Raw genomic sequence first — 21,154 nt, 5'->3', positions numbered from 1 at the left:
CTTCCACTTTCTAATTCATGTAAGTGCCTTTCATCGACAAACTGTAGTTTGAGAAGGACATCCTGGGACATGGTCCCTTGGCTTTTCTTCTTTGATACAAACAAAATAAAACAAAACTTAAAAACAAGTTTGGTGGTTGTGGTAGGCAGAGAAATGACCACTCAAAGATATGAAATCCTTACAAACTGAATATCTTACTTTACATTTGAGAAGAAAATTCACAAATGAAATTAAGATTACCTTAGAATTGGGTTATCTGGATTATCTATGTGAACCTAGTGTAATGACATGGCTTTCTATTAAAAGCAGAAGGAGGGAAAAGAATAAGAGCAAGCCAGGAAGAGTCAGAGTGTGAGAACTCTGACCCACTATTTCACGTGTTGAAGAGAATGAGAATTGAGAGTCAAGGCACACAGGCTCTATAACTTGGGAATGGTCTTTAGCTACTAGGCCAAAAGGAAACAGAAACCTCAGTCCTGCAGTTGCAACAATCTGATTTTTCAAGAAAAGGATTCTCACAGTCTCCAGAAAGGATTGCAATTCTATTGATTTGATGACTTATGCCTGGTGAGAAACTGGTCTAACTTTGGCCCAAGAGAGACAGAACTGAAGGATAATAAATATGTGCTGTTCAAGCTACTGAGTTTTTGGTACTTTGTTATGGAACCAATAGTAAACTAATGCAGTGGTCATGCTGAATTCATAATATTCATCCGGGAAAACAAACAAGGACAAAAATGGGAAGTCTGGCAAACAGACTAATTGTTAGGGTTGAACAAATGTATAGACATGATTATAGATTTTAAAAATGGAAATTCTATAAACTCTGATAGCTTAGAAATAAGGTAATTAAGAAAGACTATGACTAGATTAAAACAGCTGAGTTTATCTTTCACAACTCAGTTGAAGTCATATCACTTTAATTAGATAAAATAACACATATGTCCATACATTTGTGAAGATAATGATAACCACTTGGAGAAATAAAATAATTAACTCAGATTTGGGCAGGAGACAGATGGAAGGGAAGAGCAGAAAAAGTGACAAGTATGTTAATTCTGCTATTTTCCATTCTAAGCAATAAGCACTGTTTAAAACTAGAGGATTAAGTGCCTTGTTTAAAATTAAAAAAAGTGATAACATCAAAATACACTTCTTTCAACATATCAGAAGAAATACTCCAAACAACAACAAAAATGTTGATGTCAATAAAAACATAAAACATGTCATGAAATACTTCATAAAACTAAGTTAATAAGTCATTGCCACTTCAACAAATCATCTAAGCTCGCTTATTAAAAGATAAAACTTTCAAATCAGATAGGGCAGAAAAACCTCTATGTAATTATAGAAAAAAACACAGAAATATTGATATTAAATTTCTAGAGGCATTCAACCATGTGAATACAAGCAAAAGTAAAGCAAGAGTCATAATTTTAAAATTAAGCATGTTCAATTTACTGAAATTAATATTAATAGAGAAAATGAGACACTTTGTAGTAGTGAAGGTTGCAATTCCCACCAAAGATCCAGCAATAATGATACCTGTGTGCCAAAAACAGGACGTTAGTGACATATAAGGCAAAAATTTCAAAAAAGAGAAGTGAAAAATGTATTAGTAGCAAAGGATTTTAATTCATCTCTGTCTATGATTAATCCAGGAGGCCTAATTAAAAAGCATAAAAAATGGTTGTACACACCTGCAATATCTGCGCTCAGAAGGCTGAGACAAGAGGATATATAGTCCAAGGCCAGCCTGGAGTACATAGCAAATTCCTTTCTCAGAAACAATAACAGCAGCAACAACAGCAACACAAATATCACGATCAGTGGATTATGTGTAACTGATAACTATTCAAGTAACAGGAAATGGAATAAACCTCAGGTTCTCAGATCCCCAATGGTTGCTTTCAACAGCGCCGCTGGTGTAGTGGTATCATGCAAGATTCCGAGGTTGCTTTGTACCTCTAAAAATATGATCTTCCTTTGACAAATATTGTATGCAAAAGAATAATTTGAGATTTCTACCTTCCACCACATCCAAATAGCCCAAAATGGAATAAAGAAGGTAATGTAAGAGCACAAACTATAAAACTCAGAAGAGGGAGCTGGGGATTTAGCTCAGCGGCATAGCACCTGCCTGGAAAGTGTGAGGTCGTGAGTTCGATTCCCCGTACCGGAAACAAAACAAAACAAACAAACAAACAAACAAAAATATATATGTATAAAACCCAGAAGAAATTATGTATTTACATGTTTGTAGCCTTGCATTTGAAAATGGTTTGTAGATATAACATCAAACACATAAATGACAAAAATATAGAAAGACTACTTCATAAAAATGAAAACCATTTGCGGTTCTGAGAATACTGCCAATACTATGAAAATACAACCTTCAACATGTGATAAACTATTTGAAAATAAGATATTGCATAAGTTACAAATATTCAGAATCTATAAAGAGCTCTTACAACTTAGCAATAAAAAGGAAAAACCATGAAATTAAAAAAAAATAGGCAAAGTACTGAAATAGACATTTATTTAAAGTAGCTATACAATTGGCCAATAAACAGATGCAAAGATGATGAAAGTCATAAATGATTAGGGAAATGAAAGCTAAAACCCAAGTTAGATAATGCTTCATACCAACTAAGATGTTTGTAATAATATATTTTAAAACTACAAGTGGTGCCAAAGATATATAGAAAGTGAATCATCAGGGCTGGGGATATAGCTTAGCAGCACAAGCACCTGCCTGACTTCGATCCCTGTTACTCACAAAAAAAAAAAAAGAAGAAAAAGAAAGTGAATCATCAATCACCAATTGCAATGCAAAATGATATGGCTGTTATAAAAGCCTGACAATTCTTCAAATAGTTAACTATACAGTTATCAATTATTTAATAATTCTATTCTTGGGTCTTTACAGCTGGAAAATAAAGATATATGTCCTTATAAAACATGTGTGACTGATTATTCATAATAGCTTTATTTATTTATTTATTCATTCATTTATTTATTTTGCCTTTTTGAGACAGGGTCATGTTATGCAGTTCAGGCTGGCCTTGAGCTCACTTTGTAGCCCAGGCTGGCCTCGAACTTGCAAGATCCTCCTGCCTCAGCCTCTCGAGTGCTGGGATTACAGGCATGTGCCACCATGCCGGCTAATGGCTTTATTTATGATAACAAAATCTAGAGTCAACCCAATGCCTATCAGTCGAGGTAATAAATAACTTGCATAAAACCTGAAAAGAAGATGGCATGTGAAAAAAGCTGGTCATAAACCCCCATGTTTTATAATTTCATTTATATAAATTCCCAGAATATTCAAATTAAAATGGTTAAAAAATGGATAAGCATTTAAGCTTATGTCTTAGCATTAAGCAGTGCTAAGAGAGAAATTAGGGACAAGTACAACTGCTAAAGTTCTAAAAAGAATAGTTTTTTTTTTACTGTTCTCTAAAATTTATCAGGACAGTTGCTTCACAACCTGTGGAAATACTAAAAACCACCAGTCTCTACACTGTTAAGGGGTAAATTGCATAGTATGCAAATTGTCTAGATAAAGTTAATGGACACATACAGAAAGAAATAGTGCCAAAGTGTGCGCCCAGTTTAGTGTGGTGTGGTGGAGTGTGGTAGTCCCCTCACACTGTCTCTGACCTGATGCCTCACTTTATTGACACAGGCACTTGAACCACTTGTGTTCTCCTTCTGCTCTTGCCAGGTGTTTAGCTTTAGCTGCTCTGACTTCTGAGCCAGATGTTATTTTTAGTCTCTTGATGATGGACATTGCCTTCTTTGAAGTTTATTTGCCTCATCAAAGTTGGAGGTTTAGAGGTGTTAGAACACTATGTGGGTTTCAGATCATCCTCGTGGATTCCTATTTGCCACATCTCTCTCTCACTTCATTGGTATCTTTTCCTCCAGCTGCCTGCCCTGCTTTCCTCGGGGCAATCACAATACTCAGCAGTGTCACGTGTCTACAATCTGCTTTATCAGTTTGCACAATAGGATGTATCAGAAAAGTTTCTAAAGGTAAATGTGTTTCCTATATTACTTATAGGAGTTCTGATGCCATTGTAACACAATTCTGTTTCTTAGCGTTTTTCTACAGTCCCTGACCTCTATCTGCCAAGCAGTATTATTGCCTAGTTTCCCCACATCACTAATCTACATACGGTTCTCTCAGATGTAAAAATTTCTACTCATTCAGTTTTTGTCTTCTGACAATGCTATTGAAAGTAACACACTGCACCTTAGGTACTCTTTCGTACCACGTTTGCCACACCCTTCACATAAATGCTGCGCTCTATTGTGTCCTGGGAAACAATTTGGAATTTGTGGATGCAGATAATATTCCATCTTTGCCGAGCAATTAATTCAATTTAACTGTAACCCTGAGGGACATTTCACAAACTAAAGACACAGCCTAACAAGTTAAAGTGTGACTTCAATTCATGGCCGCAACACTCAGGTAAGCTAGAGTTGGAGAAACTAACATCCAATGAGTGCCTACACTGTGCTCCCCAATCCTCTCATTTGCATCTAATGAGTCTGTGTGACTGATAGTATTTTTGCACACTTTGCAGATGAAAAAACTGAGGCGAAGAGAGATTGTTAATATAAAAGGCTGACAATATCATATGGAATTATGGCTGAACTTGATTGTTCTCTCTCTGCTGCCCCCCATACCTTTTATGTCAGTTCCTAACTCTTCATTGATCTTATTCCCTTTAACTGAAGAAAGGACCCCCCCTTCCAAGACTGTAGAGTTGCTGACAACAACTCGAGGCTTCCATGCTCCCAGTCAATCATTTCTACTATTAAAATAACTCTCTTCCAAAATCCTTCCTCATGAGAAAGAAGTCTCCCTTGAGCCCACAACTATATCAAGAGGTATGTAGTATGGTAAGTGACCCAGCCCAATTCAGGGGGGTCATTCCTTACTGCAAGAATGGGAAATGAGGAGATGGGAGGACATCCCCCTCAGGACCACATGAAGTGGGCTTCTTAAGGGGAGCATCAGTAACAGGGAAAGGAAGGTGTGCCGGGAGCTTGCCTGGTTACAGTTACCAGAGTTGCCTACACCTGTTGACTTCTTTAAAAAGGTAAAACGTTCTGATAAAATTAAAACTTGCAAAAGAATAAAGCTGTCATAAAATCACTTGTGCCCAAAAGAGCAACATGAAAACAGAATTTATTTTATTGATTTAAATGTGCACCATCCGGGATCCTTCTTACTCCAGTTGTTTTCTGTTCAGTTTTATAAGATCTCACAATCTAGAAACTTTTTCATTTGATATGAGAGTTTTATACCAATTACTTTTCATTAAAAGACACTAGTCCATGTCCTGAGGCTGGGTAGAAATCCATACTTACAGAGGTTTACACTTACAGAATCTCACAACAGTGAAAACCTAGGCATTTCTATACTAGCTTTGGATAGGTTTATTTTGTCAGCTTGATAGGGACTCTTAGAAATGATCAACACAAGCCTTAGACGGGGCAGAAAATGGAGATAATACCCTAGGGTTTAAGCTAATCTCCTGTGAGATATGGTTTCTCTTTTCATTTAAGAGCTGCTATTTTGCTTGGCCTCAGAGACGATAGCAAATCATAGCTTAGAGGGAGAAACAATCAAACTAAGCCAAAAGCACTCGGTTTCTCTGTTTTCAAAAGCCCAGTCTTGCTAGGCCTCCAAAAAGAAAGGCCAATAAACCTTTCAGTTACTTGGCCTCATTTTGTGAGCAAACTAAAGCAAAATTTCAATGTTCAGAATTAACACTAACTGTTCATACAACAAATTAAACTAGATATGCACATTGTTTCAGTATAAAACTGTTTTCAGTGTTTTTCAAGATAAGGAGTTCATTATAAACAAAGAGGGAAATATGAAAGGTGTAGAAGCTCACAATAATATTTTAAAATAAAATATTCACTCTTATCAGACATTTAGAAGAAACAACTGCTGACAATTGATAAATCATAATCTTCCAATAACAATTCTTATGCTTTTAGAGGAAATAGGATGGATACACTGAATTTTGTGTTACTGTTAACTTTTAATTAATCAACTCAGCTACCAACCTCTGAAGACATAATAGGACTCTATAGACTACCAGTTTTGATGGACAGTTTCAAAACAAAACCTGCATGTTGCTTCTGTTGTAATGAGACCCGTTATCTTCATAAAGCAGTTTAATGGAAGAAGAAGCTCTATGGCTTGACTAAAACAGGAATAGGAACTAAGAAATTCATTTAAATTAGTACTGTATGTGCCTAGATATCTGATGAAGCTGTACTCAGCGATTCAAATGATTTGGAAATGCGTTGTCTCTTTACCTCATGGATGCCTACAGCTTCAGCTCTGGAAAAGACCTTAGGTGTGTTAAGACTTGTAGGTTTTAGACTTATTGATACTAACAAAAAGTAAGAGATTGTAGGCTCTCATGAGGAAATAGCCAGTGGACCAAGTGAACTTGAGTGGAAGATGATTTTTGAGTTTCAGTCCCTTCTGATCTTGCTACTATGTGCCAGGAAATGCTTAAGATTGTTCCCAGACACTTGGGGGTAGGACATCAATTGTATGTTCACCCACTTCCAATCTACTCAAGGTCTATGCTAAACTATATTCAGAATAAAATGGAAGACTTTGCTACGCAGCGTTCTCATTTTACATATGCACTTTATCATCTCTTTTTCTACTGGAATTAGAAAACTATACTTGAGACATACTGCTCTTACCTATCCTTTTTTTAGATTGTCTTCATTTTGCTTTCCTTCCAGTCTTAGCAAAATCATTTATCTCAAAAATCCCAGTTTATCACAATTTGCCCAAGTGGAACAGAGAAAAAAGATAAACATTTAGTTGTTAATGTTTGTTCTTTGGTCAGGAAGAAAGTGGCTATTATCTTTTCTTGAGAGGAGAGACAACAAAAACAGGAAGAAGAGAGAAATGTCAAGGAGAAGGTCCAGATTCAGAGTGAAAGGAAAGATGCCTCCTGTCCAACCTGCGTTGTGAAGCTGCAGAATGTGCTTCTCAGGCATCTCTTGGCTATGACCTTGAGAGATTATAAGGGATGGCAAATGGAGTAGTAAGGAAAGTAAGGACATTAGGACTAATAATAAGATTTAAGTCGGAGGCCTGGCTAATCTATGTGATTTTAAGAAAATTGCATGACCTGTAAACTACAGATTTTCCAGTGAAAAAGCAGATAATACTCAAATTAAAAATGCAACATATATTAAATAATGTATATGAAGGTAATTCATAGATAACAGGCATTCAATGGGTGTTTATTTTCATATGAGTGTGATTTAAATATATTTCCTCAGCATGTTATGTTAGTTTCCTGTGCAGACTGTCTATAACTCAGAAATGGTTTGTGTGTTTGGGGTCTCATGCATGTTTTTAATGCACAATTTTGGACTCTATTTTTCATCTAATTTTTGTTGATAAGGAGTGCCTCCATTGGAAATCATAATTCTGTGTTCACTATCATTCATGGCTACCCTCAATGTTCACATTGTAAGTGACATGACTAATACCCACTAAAATATAATCTGAAGAACCCAGTTGAGTTGGAACTAACCCACCATTTCCAAAAATGAATCACACTTTTTACTAATGCACTTTGACTCCTATTCATTATGTTTGTCCTTATGGCTGTGACATTTATTGAAACATTTCCATTTAATTGGATTACTTTGTGAATATTTAACATGATGAACGTCCGTTCCCTATCTACCTGTCTAAAACTGAGCACTGCTGGGTAACTAGATAGTGGGACATTTCTAAACCTTAACATATGTGGTCTATTGTATAAGCCACAAATAAAATGCCCTTTGGCAGAAAAAGAGGATATTCTTTCATTTTTCATAAACCAACAGACCATTTTAAAAGGCTGTGTTAGGTTTATAGAACAGCTGAGTAGAAAGTACTTCTCTCTCATTTTCTGTGTTCTAAAAACATAATCTAATAGAAAATGCCCCTCCCCAGTATACTTCAGTTTCTTAGTTGTCTAGGTAATAGTTTCTGTTCCAGACCTGGTTGCTCTTGTCTCTTAGAAAGGGCTGGTCACTGTGATGCATAGGTAGTTACTATGATGCATATTGTAGGACCCAATCCCAATTGACAAGCCATTCTGCCTCTGTATTTCCTGCTTCCTTATCCAATATAAGCCCCCGACCACCAGAGATCAGGGGCTGATATTCTGGGAGTGAACCTGATCAGTGTCCATCAATGTAAATCAATCTGTCTCCATATCCTGAGGGTGTCGTTTTGGTGTTTCTGCTTGCCGTTGCAGTGTCAAGCTATTTCACATAAGGAGTTTACTTTCTACTTTTTTCTCATGATGTATCTGATTTTAATTTCAAAACTGCTCCAAAAAGAAATGGTATTCAATGATTACATATCACTCCCTGTTACGGGCTCATCAGAAGTGTAACGTTCCACCACTGGTACCCATTCAAAAATAAGGAAAGGTATGAACAATGTAGAATTTAAATTCAGAATAAGAAAAATCCTCACAGAGAGACTGAGAGACAGAGAGAGAGAGAGAAGAGATAGAAGAGAGAAAGAGAGAGAGAGAGAGAAAGAGAGAGGGAATACAATTCAGGGAACATAATGGTTCTGTAAACTGAAAGTGTCCTTTTACCTACATAGCTCTCATATTCCTCAACCATTAAATGAAGGCAAGGGAACGGCTCACTGGCTCCACCGAGGCAGAGCAAGGTTGAGTGCATTCCTATTCTTGGCTGGCACACACTAAAACTTGCTAGAATGTTTTTCAATCACAGTGAAGCTGAATCTCAAGAACAGTTTGCATAATAAAGGGATTATCTCTTTCTTAAAGATTTGACAGAATTGGACTGTAAATTTGACTGTATATATGTTTATTTGTGTGTGTTGCTGTAGTTTTTTTGGGTAGACTTTTACCTGCTAATTCAATTACTTCTATATTTTATAGGTATACTCAGGTTTTCAATATTTTTGGGAAACACTTTGTAGAAGTCTTTTTTTTCCTACACAATCATCCATTTTATATAGGTTTAAATGTATTTTGACCTAAGGTAGTTCATATTTGTTTCCTTATGCTTTTTAAAATTTTTCTGGTCTCTCTGTAGTTATATGTCATATTTCCCCATCAGCTTTTTACTTTTTTCTTTTGTTTGCATTTGGATTATCTACTATATTCAACTTTTCAAAAAAACAGTGCTTATGGAGTTAGTTGCAGCTAAGGTCCTCTACTGATCATCTTCCCAGATAGAGCAATTTGGACAGCTATTCGTACACCAGACTACCTGTAGGAGATTAAAGGAAGCCAGGTGAGAGATTGTATTGCCTAGTTCAGGAAAAGTAAGAATATAAAATACATTGAAGATGGAAGAGAGTACTGCGTGCTTCACCTCTCCCCAGCTCCAAGCAACATGAAGACACACCTTCTGCTCTGTAGAGAAGGAATTAATGACAGACCATAGACTTGAATTTCAATACCAGACAGAGCCCTGCAACCTCTGCCTAACTGCCTCAACTGAGTAGCTAAGTGACTATCTCTACCACCACCCATGCCCCAACCTTGGGCAGGTGTGGAAGAGCAAGACTTCACCCTCTGGGGAGCAGAATAGGGAATCTAGCACAGAACTTGGCCTTGGGACTGAGTGTTGGGCAGTGCTCCTCAGCACCACGCAGAAACCAAAGGCGTTTAAACCCAAGACATAACTCATAACCAGAGCCGCTAGACTTGCCCAGGCATCAGGAAAAAAAGCCAGACTCAAGCCAGTGGGAGCCAGACTCAAGTTTTGACTGGCATCTTATCAGCCTTAGAGGAGGCTTAGGGTACAGCCCTAAATCCTGAGCTTGCACAGATCCTTCTGGCTGTGAGACTCAGGTGCAACCCAGCTTAGCATCAGCCTTGATAGCCAAGGGGCTGTCTCCACCACCCTTTCCCCAGCTTCCGGTAGCAAGGCTCTCCTAAGGCCAGTGCTCACGGACAAAGCACTTACATCCCAGTAGGACAGGCTTATACATCTATTTGGATTACCATCTGCTGTGATGTGGGCCAGGGTGCATCTCTGAGACTGCTCAGGTCCTTGCAGGTGTAAGACCCAGACAAAGTTCTGCTTAGCATCAACCTTGGTTGCCTTCACCACCAATATCCCAACCTTGACTAGCATAACACAAAGCAAGACTTTATCCACTGAGAGGAAGTGATAGTGGTAAACACAAGATTTTGCTTTGGAAATCAGTATGAGGCTGGTAAAGACCTAACTCTGTGAAGAATGCTATTGGCATTCTTCTGCAACAACCGTGACACCAGGAGGAGATAGGTGGTCTCCGTCTATCGGACTTCTATTCCAGCCAGCATCATCTGTGACTGAGGTTGCAGTACTCTTCAGCCATGTGTCTGCCTTAGTAATAGGTAGCCCAGAACAACCTTGGCCCTACCTCGGAGCTGCACTAGCCTTGGCAGGCTGTGGACTCAGAATGTGAAATAGCATATCAGGGTTGGCGGCCTTAGGGAGGGAATACTGGCCTGGGAATGGTTTCTCCACAGTGACTGTGCCCAGCAGAATCCCACAGTTCTTGACCACAGGCTAGGCTGTGAGTGAGGTATGTGGGCCGTAATGAACATCCACAGAGAGGCTTGAGGGGACAAACTACTGTGTATTTATTTATTTTTATTTTAAAAAGAAAAAAAATACTAAAAACAATGACAAAAAAATTTCAAACCAAGATAGGACAGTAATAATGGTTAGTAACTTGCTTATTGTTACCTTTGAAGTAGTTGCTCAGATTACAAAATATAGGCATGAAAAATTGATCAAACAATACAAACACACACCTTTCCTTTCAATGACCTAATAGAAATTAGTATAGCTATCTTAACTATCTTATATAAATATATATATCTTAACTATCTTTTGTGTGTATATATATATCTTAACTATCTTGTATAAATATATATATTTTAATTAACTTGTATATTTATAGTATATATTTATACAAGATAGTTATATATATATAACTTTTCTCTTCCTTCTTTTCTCCTTTCCCAGTTTCTCTTTCCTTTTGAACATTTTCTTCCCATTTCACAATATTTTTGCTTTTATTTACTCTTTCAGCTTCTTACACTAGGGAGACAATACAATGTTTACACATGTGGGTCTGGTTTATTTCCCTGATGAGTGTGGTCTCAAGTTGTATCCATTTACCTATAAAAGTCTCAACTTTATCGTTTTTATGGCTGAGTAGTACTCCATTGTATAAAAATACTGCAATTTTTTTATCCATTCCTTGGTTGATGGGCATTTGGGTTGTTTCCAAGATGTAGCTATAACAAATTGTGCTGCTATAAACATGGGAGCACATATATCACTGAGGTATGATGTTTTCAGTTCTTCTGGGAAGGTACCAGAAGGGGAATAGCTGGGTGGAATGGGACCTCTAATCCTAGGGTTTTTTTTTTTTTTTTGGTCATTCAAAATGTGTTCTTTTCTTGACACATCCTGTGAATTTTGGTTAGCAGACATAAGGGCTAAAACATGCAAACAATTTATTCTATATTTTAAAAGAGCAAAGTCATGTGATAGCAACATAATGAATAAAATACAGCTTCCCTGAAAAACAGGTCAAGAATTAAGATATTTGAAGTGCTGCAGTCCTCAATTTAGTTCAGTTTTACCCATGCTTCCTGCAGGCCACTAAACCCTAGAGCAGCGGGCATAGGAAAAACTTGGTGAGGGACACCGAGGGCTAACCTGCTGCCTTAACCTTCATGCTGGATGCCATGAGAAGTACCAGCATCAGAGACAGAAACAGTTTTCCTGATTGAGGTTTTACCTCAAAGGTGAAGAAAAATTGCCATTTCAGTCTTCATACAGTAGGTCAACTAATAAAAAATCTCAATTCACACACACACTTTGGCCGTCATCTTTGTCACATCTAGAAATTCATGCATAAAACAAGTTATCAGTTCAAATATAGATTACTTTTTAAGAAGAACCTGCAGGAAATGTAAAAATAGTTTGGTGGAAAGGAAACCTTAAAACCGCTTCAAATGAGAGGACGTATGTCAGTGAGCAAGACATTACTTGGTAGAGCTGCTCTCCAGGGAGCTGGTGTCAGGTTAGAACGGAACTGCTCAGTATGAGTCTCCTAATCTAGGCACCGTGGCACCCTCACTGTGCTTCGCTTCCTCGGCAGGTGCTCCGGAGCCCTCCTGGTCTCACCGTCTTGTCCCTTTAAAGTGTAACAATTAGCCCTTCTGGAATTCTCAGGGCCTTTTGGAGATTTTTCTTCTGTAGAATAAAAAGTCTTGAATATCGGGTTTAGACATTCAATCTTCATAATGGTTTAGATTCTTTCAAAATATGAAATCAAGGTGAAATATTTTATACTTTAAATTCCTGTATCAGGATGACAGTGTTTTAATGAAAAGTAGAAGAAAAGGGAGTATAAATTCAGAGTCACCTATTTGTCTCAAAAGCAAGATAATCCTAATTTTTTGAGAAATCTCCACACTGATTTCCACAATGGTTGCACCAGTCTACACTCCCACCAAGAGTGGAAAAGAGTTTCTTTTCCCCACAGCCCCTCTAGTATTTGTTATTGGTTGATTTCTTGATGATAGCCATTCTTTCTGGGGTGAAATGGAATCTCAGTGTTGCTTTAATTTTCATGTCTTGAATGACCAGTGATGTTGAACATTTTTTCATATATTTATTTTCTACTTGTATTTCTTCATGGGAGAAATATGTATTCATCTCAGATGCCCTTTCTACTTACTTTCTCTTCCAGAATATCTTCAGCGGCACAGTGCCTGCCTGGCAAGCACAAGTTCATGAGTTTGATTCCTGGTACCGGAAAAAAAGCCAAAAATAAATAAATAAATAAATAAAAAGGAACATTCAGAGAATAGTGATTTCACTTAATGATCAAAATGAGGCACTAGAAACTCAGAACAAAGTGATCAGAATTGGCAAACATTCAGCTGGAAAATTTGACAAGACCACATTAGGGAAACTCAGTTAATATCAAGGAAACACCTAGAAGCAATTTAAGAATCTAACAGAAACTTAATAAAGATGGAAGCAATGTTCAGCCATGTAGCAGAAATACACAAAATATACAAAGGAAAATTTGAAACATGATAAAAAGCACTAATAGAAGAATATATGAAGGGACTTTGGGACAGAGTGAAAATATTTGGGTGATTGGGATTCAAGAAGGATTTGAGAATGCTAAAGAAATGAGAAGCTTATTTAAAGAGATAACAGAAAATTTCCTAAACTTTCAAAAGGATTAAAATTTCCAAATATGAGAAGGTAAAAGGTCATCTTTCATATTCAACTCAATCAAATCTACTCCAAGACATTTCTCAATGAAATTCTTAAAATTAAAAGGAAAAGAATATTCTAAAGAGTACAAAAGAAAAGAAAAAAATAGCACCTAAGGGTTTACCAATCTGCCCAACAGTAGACTACTCAGCAGCAGCCTTACAGGGAGAACCATGATATTTTCAGAGCACTAAAGGAAAGAAGAGGACAATGGGGCCCGCTGCATCCAGCAAAGCTATACTTTAGAAATGAATAAGAGATAAATGCATCTGAAGACAAAACACTTGAAAGAGTTGAAGAAATGTATTTCCAACAAACATGTCCTACAGAAAAACACTAAAGTGAGTTCTTAGAACAGGAAGAAAGCAGCATTAGTGATAAAACATTGGAAAGTAGAAAGCTCACTCTAAAACCTAAGTGTGAAATTTCTAGAAAGAGTAAAAGAAAAGTGCTCTATTAACTTCAGATATTCTGTAATTTTTACTTACAACAAATAGCACAATCTACTAGGAAATACAGATAACATTAATACATTAAATGTAGTACAGATAAAAAACTTCTGATCTTTTAAAGGCCCTATTTATTTTTTTTTTTTTGTTTTCGTTTTGTTTTTCTTCCAGTACTGGGGATCAAACTCATCACCTTGCGCTTGCCAGGCAGGCACTGTGCCGCTGAGCCTAATCCCCAACCCCTAAAAGCACTATTTAAAAAGTTTAAAGACAAAAGATTACAAATAGCCAACATGTGTATGAAAATGCTCAACATTACTATTAGTCAACTCTCCTGTCAGTGAGACATGATGCCTTACACTTACAATGTAAAGGAGGAGAAGTTTAACTTGGCTCACAGTTTTAAGGGGTTAATCTGTAGTCATGTGGTTCCAAGGCATAAATATCATGAATGGTGGACTGGTACAGCAAAGATATTTAGTTCATGGAGGCAGGGAAACAAAGCAGGAAACAGCGCCACAGAGAAAACGGTGAGGAGCTAATACAAGCCCTAACGTCATGCCTCTATGACACCAGAATTGTGATCTACTAATGCTCTGGGTGGATATTAAGCCAATCAAGTTGAAAATCCGACTTAGCCATTCCCTCTCAACTCTTGTCAACCGGATACCAAATACATCTCCTTAAACCATATTTAATTTCAAATAAACACATCACAATTACACTTACCAAGATGTAACTATCCCAAGTACAACTAGAAAAAAATAGTCCCTTCCCCCAAATCTCAACAATTCCAACACTTTTCAAAGTCCAACTCCATGTCTCATCAAAGACTCAAGTAAAACACTCAACTACGAGCCTCTGTAAAAATAAAAAAACAAGTCACATAAATCCAAGACACAATAGCACAGGTTAAGCATTCCCATTCCAGAAGAGAATGTGGGGGTAGAAAAGAATCCAAGCAAAGCCAAATTGAAATATAGAAGGGAAAACATTAAGTCCTGTGGTTCCATGGTCAGCATGCAGGATATGTGATGGTGAGATATGAGTTGCAAAGTACTTGCACCTTCCTTGTGGCATCTCATATGGCCTGTGCCTTATGCTGGCTCCTCTTACAGCCTGGAGCTTTCCTTGGCAGATACTGCCATGCCTGGCATCCCTTAATTCCTGGGGTTTCCACTACACTTCTGGCTTCATTCCTACAACTTCATGCCCTACTCTCTCAGGGCCTCTTTGCCTGGCCTCCTGGGCCACCCTCTGAAATCTAGGTAGAAGTTTCCTTGACTATACAACTTGTGAATTATGCATGCTGGTAAGACCAGCACAATGTGGATGATGCCATGATCTGCTATCACTTATGCTCCATCGAACTATGGCTGTTGTGAACTCTGAGTGCTTCAATAGCTGAGAATAGTGAGGTAAAACTCAGGGAGTCAATTCCCTAGGAGGCCCTTCCCAAGGAGGAATACCGGAAGCCCTCTTCTCAAATGAAAAGTTTATACTTTTGCACTGTTGAACTTTGGTAGATGGAGTTTGTTGATTTCTCAAATGCCCTAAAGGCATATTTTTATTTATTGTCCTATTTCAAAGTATTTGTTTTCTTTATAATGGTGCTGATCTCTTTAGCAGTCCTACCTTCTTTGGCCCCAGTTTCACAAATATTTCCTTCAGGACCAAAATTTAAGTTTTCCAAACTCTTCTGACTTGCTTTTTGTATGCAATTCTCACTAAATTTGGCTAAAAGTAGCCAACTGCACCCAAGCCACAGCTTAAATTTGGGGCTGCCTTGAAATTTCCATTACCATATCAATTAGTTCACATGCATAATCTCAGTCTCCTGCATATATGAGACATTGGCAAAATGCAGAAACCTTTTTTCCAGAGTATAATACATATGACCACTAGTCCAAATACCAATGTAGTCCTGTTCACAACTGAAACCACACAAACCTGGACTTACTGCCCACATTCTTCTCAGCATTCCTGTCTTCTGAGTTCTGACCATAGTTACCTGTCAGATTGTGCTCATACAACTGTAGGATTCCTTTACCTGGCATCTTCAAAGCTTTTTTTGTGTGTCTTTTTGAGACAGGCTCTCACTATGCAGTTCAGGCTGAACTTGAGCTCACTTTGTAGCCTAAGTTGGTCTCAAACTCACAAAGATCCTCCTGCCTCAGCCTCCTGAGTGCCGGGAGATCTTCAAAGATTTGCAAACTCCCCCCACAAACCAGTTGAAAGGTTTTTGAATGATATTACCAGGTATGTTCACAGCAATGATACCATGTTTTGGGTACAAATTTTCTGTATTAATCCCTTTTCATCTTTCTGGGTCACAACACCTGACACTTACAACTAAATTTGAGTTTAGTTTGCCTCAGAATTTCATACAATCCATGGTCAGCTGGCTACAAGGCAGAAACATGATGGAAGGGAATGGCAGAAAAGAGGCTTAGTTCATGGTAGATGGAAAAGAGAGCAGGGGAGCAGTACCAGAGAGGAAGGAGCAAGTGAACAGATCCAGACCTCAAGGTCACACCTCTATGAACCACCTAGTTACCCCCAAGTGTGTGCTTTCTGAAATTTCTAGGCAGATCCCATGCCTATCATGTTGACAATTCACCTTAGCAATCTGTCAACAATATGCAAAACAAAAGCATAATGAGAGATCACTTTGTTATAGTAAAAATGGCTATTATCAAAACTACTGATATAAAATGCTGGTGAGGATGTGGAAGAAGGAGAATCCCTGGACGCCCTTAATGGACATGTAAATTAGTATAGCCATTAAAGGAAAAAGTATGGACACCAAAAATTTATTTATTTATTTATTTATTTTTTGTTTTTGGGTTTTCTCTGGTAGAGGGAACCGAACTCACGACCTTGCGCTTGCCAGGCAGGCGCTTTTGCCGCTGAGCTAAATCCCCAGCCCCCTGGACACCAAAAATTTAAAGAAAGAATTTTCTTATAATCCAGAAATCCCACTATTGGAAATATAGTCAAAGAATGTGGAAACAGTATGTCAAAAGATATCTGTACTCTTGTGCTCTTTGCAGCACTATTCACTATCACTAAAAATGGAATCTGGCTAAATGTGCGTTGTTGACAAGTGAATAAAGACAATGTGGTACATATACATGTTGGAATACTGTACAGGTACAGAAAACATGAGATTCTATCCATCTTGACAACCTGGACTGAATAATAAATTATTATGCTAAATGTAATAAGATAGACACAAGCAGATGAGTGTCATATGATTTTCATCTCACTCATATGAAGAACATGAAAAAGTTAATCTCAGATGCTGAAAGTAGAATGGTAGACATTAGAAGCTGTAGTGAATAGGAATGAGGGATAGAAAAAGTCTGATCAATGGGTAGTAAGATATATATATTTGAACTGTATATAGGCATTCCATTAATATTTATATTTTCCTTTATATATCAGTTAAAGTAAGTTGAATTAAACTATAAATAAAATTTAAATATAATGTTAGGCTGACATTAACTTTTGTTATGACTTACAGCTAAAATATTCCTAAAAGATTGTGTTTGTTTGCTTGGTACCAGGAATTGAACTCAGAATATTGTGCTTGTCAGGCAGGCACTGTGTCACTGAGCTACATCCCCAGCCCTAAAAGATCATATTTGGAAGGTACAAGTCACTGGAGCATGACCTGGAAGGGTATATTCTTGTCTCTAGATCCACCCTTTGCTCTCTACCTTCTGTCTGCCGTGGGTTAAGCAGTTTTCTCTATCTTGCTTTTTTACCATACTATGCTTTGCAGCCAGCCAACTGTGGACTGAAAATATCAGCCAAAATAAACCTCTTATCCTTGAAATTGTAAATGTCAGGTGTTTTGTCTCAATTATGGACTTGTGACTAGTACAATTTTATTATATCCCTAACTAATAATTTCATTGTTTTCTGGTTTCTATCATTGTTTTTCAGAAGCTTGCACTTATGGAATCATCAGTTATTTCTTCATAGACAATATTTTCCTTCCCCTGGTAGCTCTTAATATTTGTACCTTGTTGGTTATGGTCTGATGTTTCCTTGATACATGGTTATAAGTTGTTTCAGGAAAGTGTGGGTTACCTGAACTGAAAGCGTATTCTTTCAGGATAGTTTCTGTCTTGTTCATGTCCTGAGATACCCACAGTATCAAAACTGTGCTAATATCTTAGCTTGGTTTGTAGAGTGTAGATTTCATCCCAGATCCGTAGAAGTACAAATCTAAAGTTCTAAACTGCTAAGACAGATATTTTATTTTTTTCTACCCAGAGACATACAGAGACAAAATTTCCCTCTTACTGTATACTTGGGTGGTTGGGAGACTTGATTCATTTTATTTCTCTTTTCTCTATAATGCAGCATTTAGATTATGATACAACTCTGCCACGGTCCTGCTTACTACAAATCATTTCCCTTTGTGAGCCAATGACCAACTCCTGTTCTCAGATGCATATTAAAGGTTATTGGTAATCAACACCTCTTTTCATTACTATCACTTTACTAGTTATAGCAGTAACATATATTTCCTGATATGGTTTTCAGTTTTGTATTATTTTTAACACCAGACATTATGTTCTCAGCTACATACCTGAAAGAATTTATTATATTAAATTCAGCATCAATAGGTATTCATTGTAGGGTTACTTTCAATTCCTTTTATCTGACATTAATTTGCAAAAGTTATTATCTACTTCTTTTGGATATCTGCCTTCTAGAGTAGACTGAGAGCCATTTTGAGTAAAAATAATAGTTAAGATTTCATGGAATACGTGGCAGGGGCATTCTAGGCAATAGGACCAGAATGTTGAGACACATCAAAGTAAAACTGGGCATAGTGGCACATACCTGTGATGTTAGCACTCTGGAGGAATGGGGCAGGCATACCACAAGTGCAAGCCCAGCCTGGGCACCTTTGTGACTTAGGACAACCCTGCTTCAAAATAAAAAGTAAAAAAGGACACTAGGATTGTCGCTCGTTGTAAAGGTCCTGGGTTTCTCTTACCAACAAGCCAACAAACAAACAGCAACCTATGTAGAATTATATAGTCTGCTATTTTCTAGGAATAATCTAGTGTGATTTATGTTTTCATTATATGAGAGTACGAGCAGGAATGAGAGGTGCCAGTGACTATGATAGTTTCCTACCATAATAGACAACTTGGACTTATATATTGGGATGCCATAACAAACTTGAGTTTCCAGATGATTGCTCCAATTTTTCTTGGGCTGGATTGAGTATAATAGGAAATAGATGAAGGGAGAACAATTACATTACTACCGTAGTCCAGGAAAGAATGAATTTTAAATCAGCTGCTTTTTTCATACTGAATTTGACATTTAGTTTACTGAAGAGCAAAGAAGATGCTTTATAGAAGTATATTTTGTACACAGACACTGTTCTTCTTCCCCCAACTTTAAATAAACTTGGCAAATTTATGCATTCAATAAATCATTAATTACTACCTAACTGATTTGCAAATGCAACCTACGATGATTTTATGCCCTTACCCCATGTACAACATGAAGACTGTGTGAATCGTATTTATCTTCCGAATAGCACGAAAATAAACTAAAATTTAAGATAAATAAAATACAGTGAAACTCTGAAACTACCTAAGCCACAACAAGCAACTATATTCTTGTCTGTGATTTGAAATTAAGTTTAGGCTAAATCTGCCTCTATACTTCAAAGACAAATTTGCCCCAAAGCAGCCTTTGCATAGAGAATGATTCCCTAGTTTTACGCTAAGCAAGTTGTAATTTAACCTGAGAGTATTCTATTATAACAAGCAAGTGAGTTTTAACCAATCATAGCCACTAAAGGCAAGACTGAGAAGTAACCATTTTTTATCCTAATAAGGCAAGCCACACAGCACTCTCTTCAGGTCATCTCTATGTCATTTGCTGCGTCCTAGTTACAAATGTAGCTCGTCACATTAGAGATAGGCCATTCTGAGCCAGCTTTGCTGCACAGTGTTCCCTAGTTCCAGAAACATTTTCTTCCTTCAGTAAACTTTGTTAAATTTAGCTGGTACCCATTTTCTTTTTTTAAACAATGGAACAGTGATGACTTCATTTTTGAGACCTCAGCACAGCTATTTAGCTTTCCTAATATTCAGGGTCATTTACCCAGTTGTTTGTATGGATAGTTCGTCTTTCTATCGGTGATTCAAGTTACTCTATGACCTAAAATAAAATAATTCTGTCTTCCATAATATCTCACCACCCACCCCAAGTAACCCACAACAAATCACTTCTGCCAAATACAGCCTAGCTGTCAACATGAGTCTGTTTTCTTAAATTCACTCCCATTTATCCTTTAGTGACTACCTTTCAGTACATACTCAGGCTTGCCTGTCTCAATCAATTCCCTTGCTTGTCTCATGGCACAGAGATCTAGTGGGGTCTCACACTGTTTTAAACTCTTTAAACAGCTGCTGAAGATGGTGAAAGTCCACACTAGTCAGCTCAGAAAGAAAGATATACAGAAAAAGATAGATGATAGAGGTAGATAGATAGATAGATAGATAGATAGATAGATAGATAGATACAGAGACAGAGACAGAGATATATAGATATATTACAATGTCACATTTTCTTTCAAATGTTCTGTCTTGCAGTCTACCAAAATTTCAAGAGTATTTTCTACCTTATTCGGTTAAGGTTCTTCTTAGAAAATGAGCTGTACTAAAATTACAGTAAATCAGAATGAGATAAACTATTAAAAACTAGTAAGCATATTACCTATATTATATTATTAATCATCACTTTAGCTGAGAATTCTGTAAAGGTTTAATTTTGTTGGAAATAAGATACCCTTCTCAACTCTTATCTTCATTCATCCAACACATGAATCTTAAGGTTTGTAAGCAATTCAGATTTTTCTTCTGATTCACAGTAACCTTGTTGCTTCCAGATATGAATACATATCAGGAACAAGATTGTCTCCTTAAGAGTACTACACCAACAGGGAAATAATAATCTTCCCATGAGCAACAACATGGAAGAAACAGCTTGTCACAGTTTAATGGTGAAATATGAGGTACCTCTGAATTAGTGTGCGGCAAACTGTGCTTGCAGTGCGAACAGTAAAAATTGAAATTTTAAATTGAATCGTTAAGTGATGTTTCAATCCATAAGTGAACCACAGACTCTATTTATATTCAAATACTGTGATATAATATATTTGAAAATTTTTCATTTTTACGTAAAATAATACAATATATTTAAATTTCAAGATTTAATTCTCCATGACATATCTGAATTTCACACAGACTTAAAGTAATATATAGATGTGCACAGTAATTTGAAGACTTGATATCATGCTTCTTACATGTTATGTAGAAATT

The sequence above is a fragment of the Chinchilla lanigera genome, unplaced genomic scaffold (assembly GCF_000276665.1).
Source record: "Chinchilla lanigera isolate Chin_1 unplaced genomic scaffold, ChiLan1.0 scaffold00138, whole genome shotgun sequence".
Lineage (NCBI taxonomy): Eukaryota > Metazoa > Chordata > Mammalia > Rodentia > Chinchillidae > Chinchilla > Chinchilla lanigera.
This window is presented reverse-complemented; position numbering follows the sequence as displayed.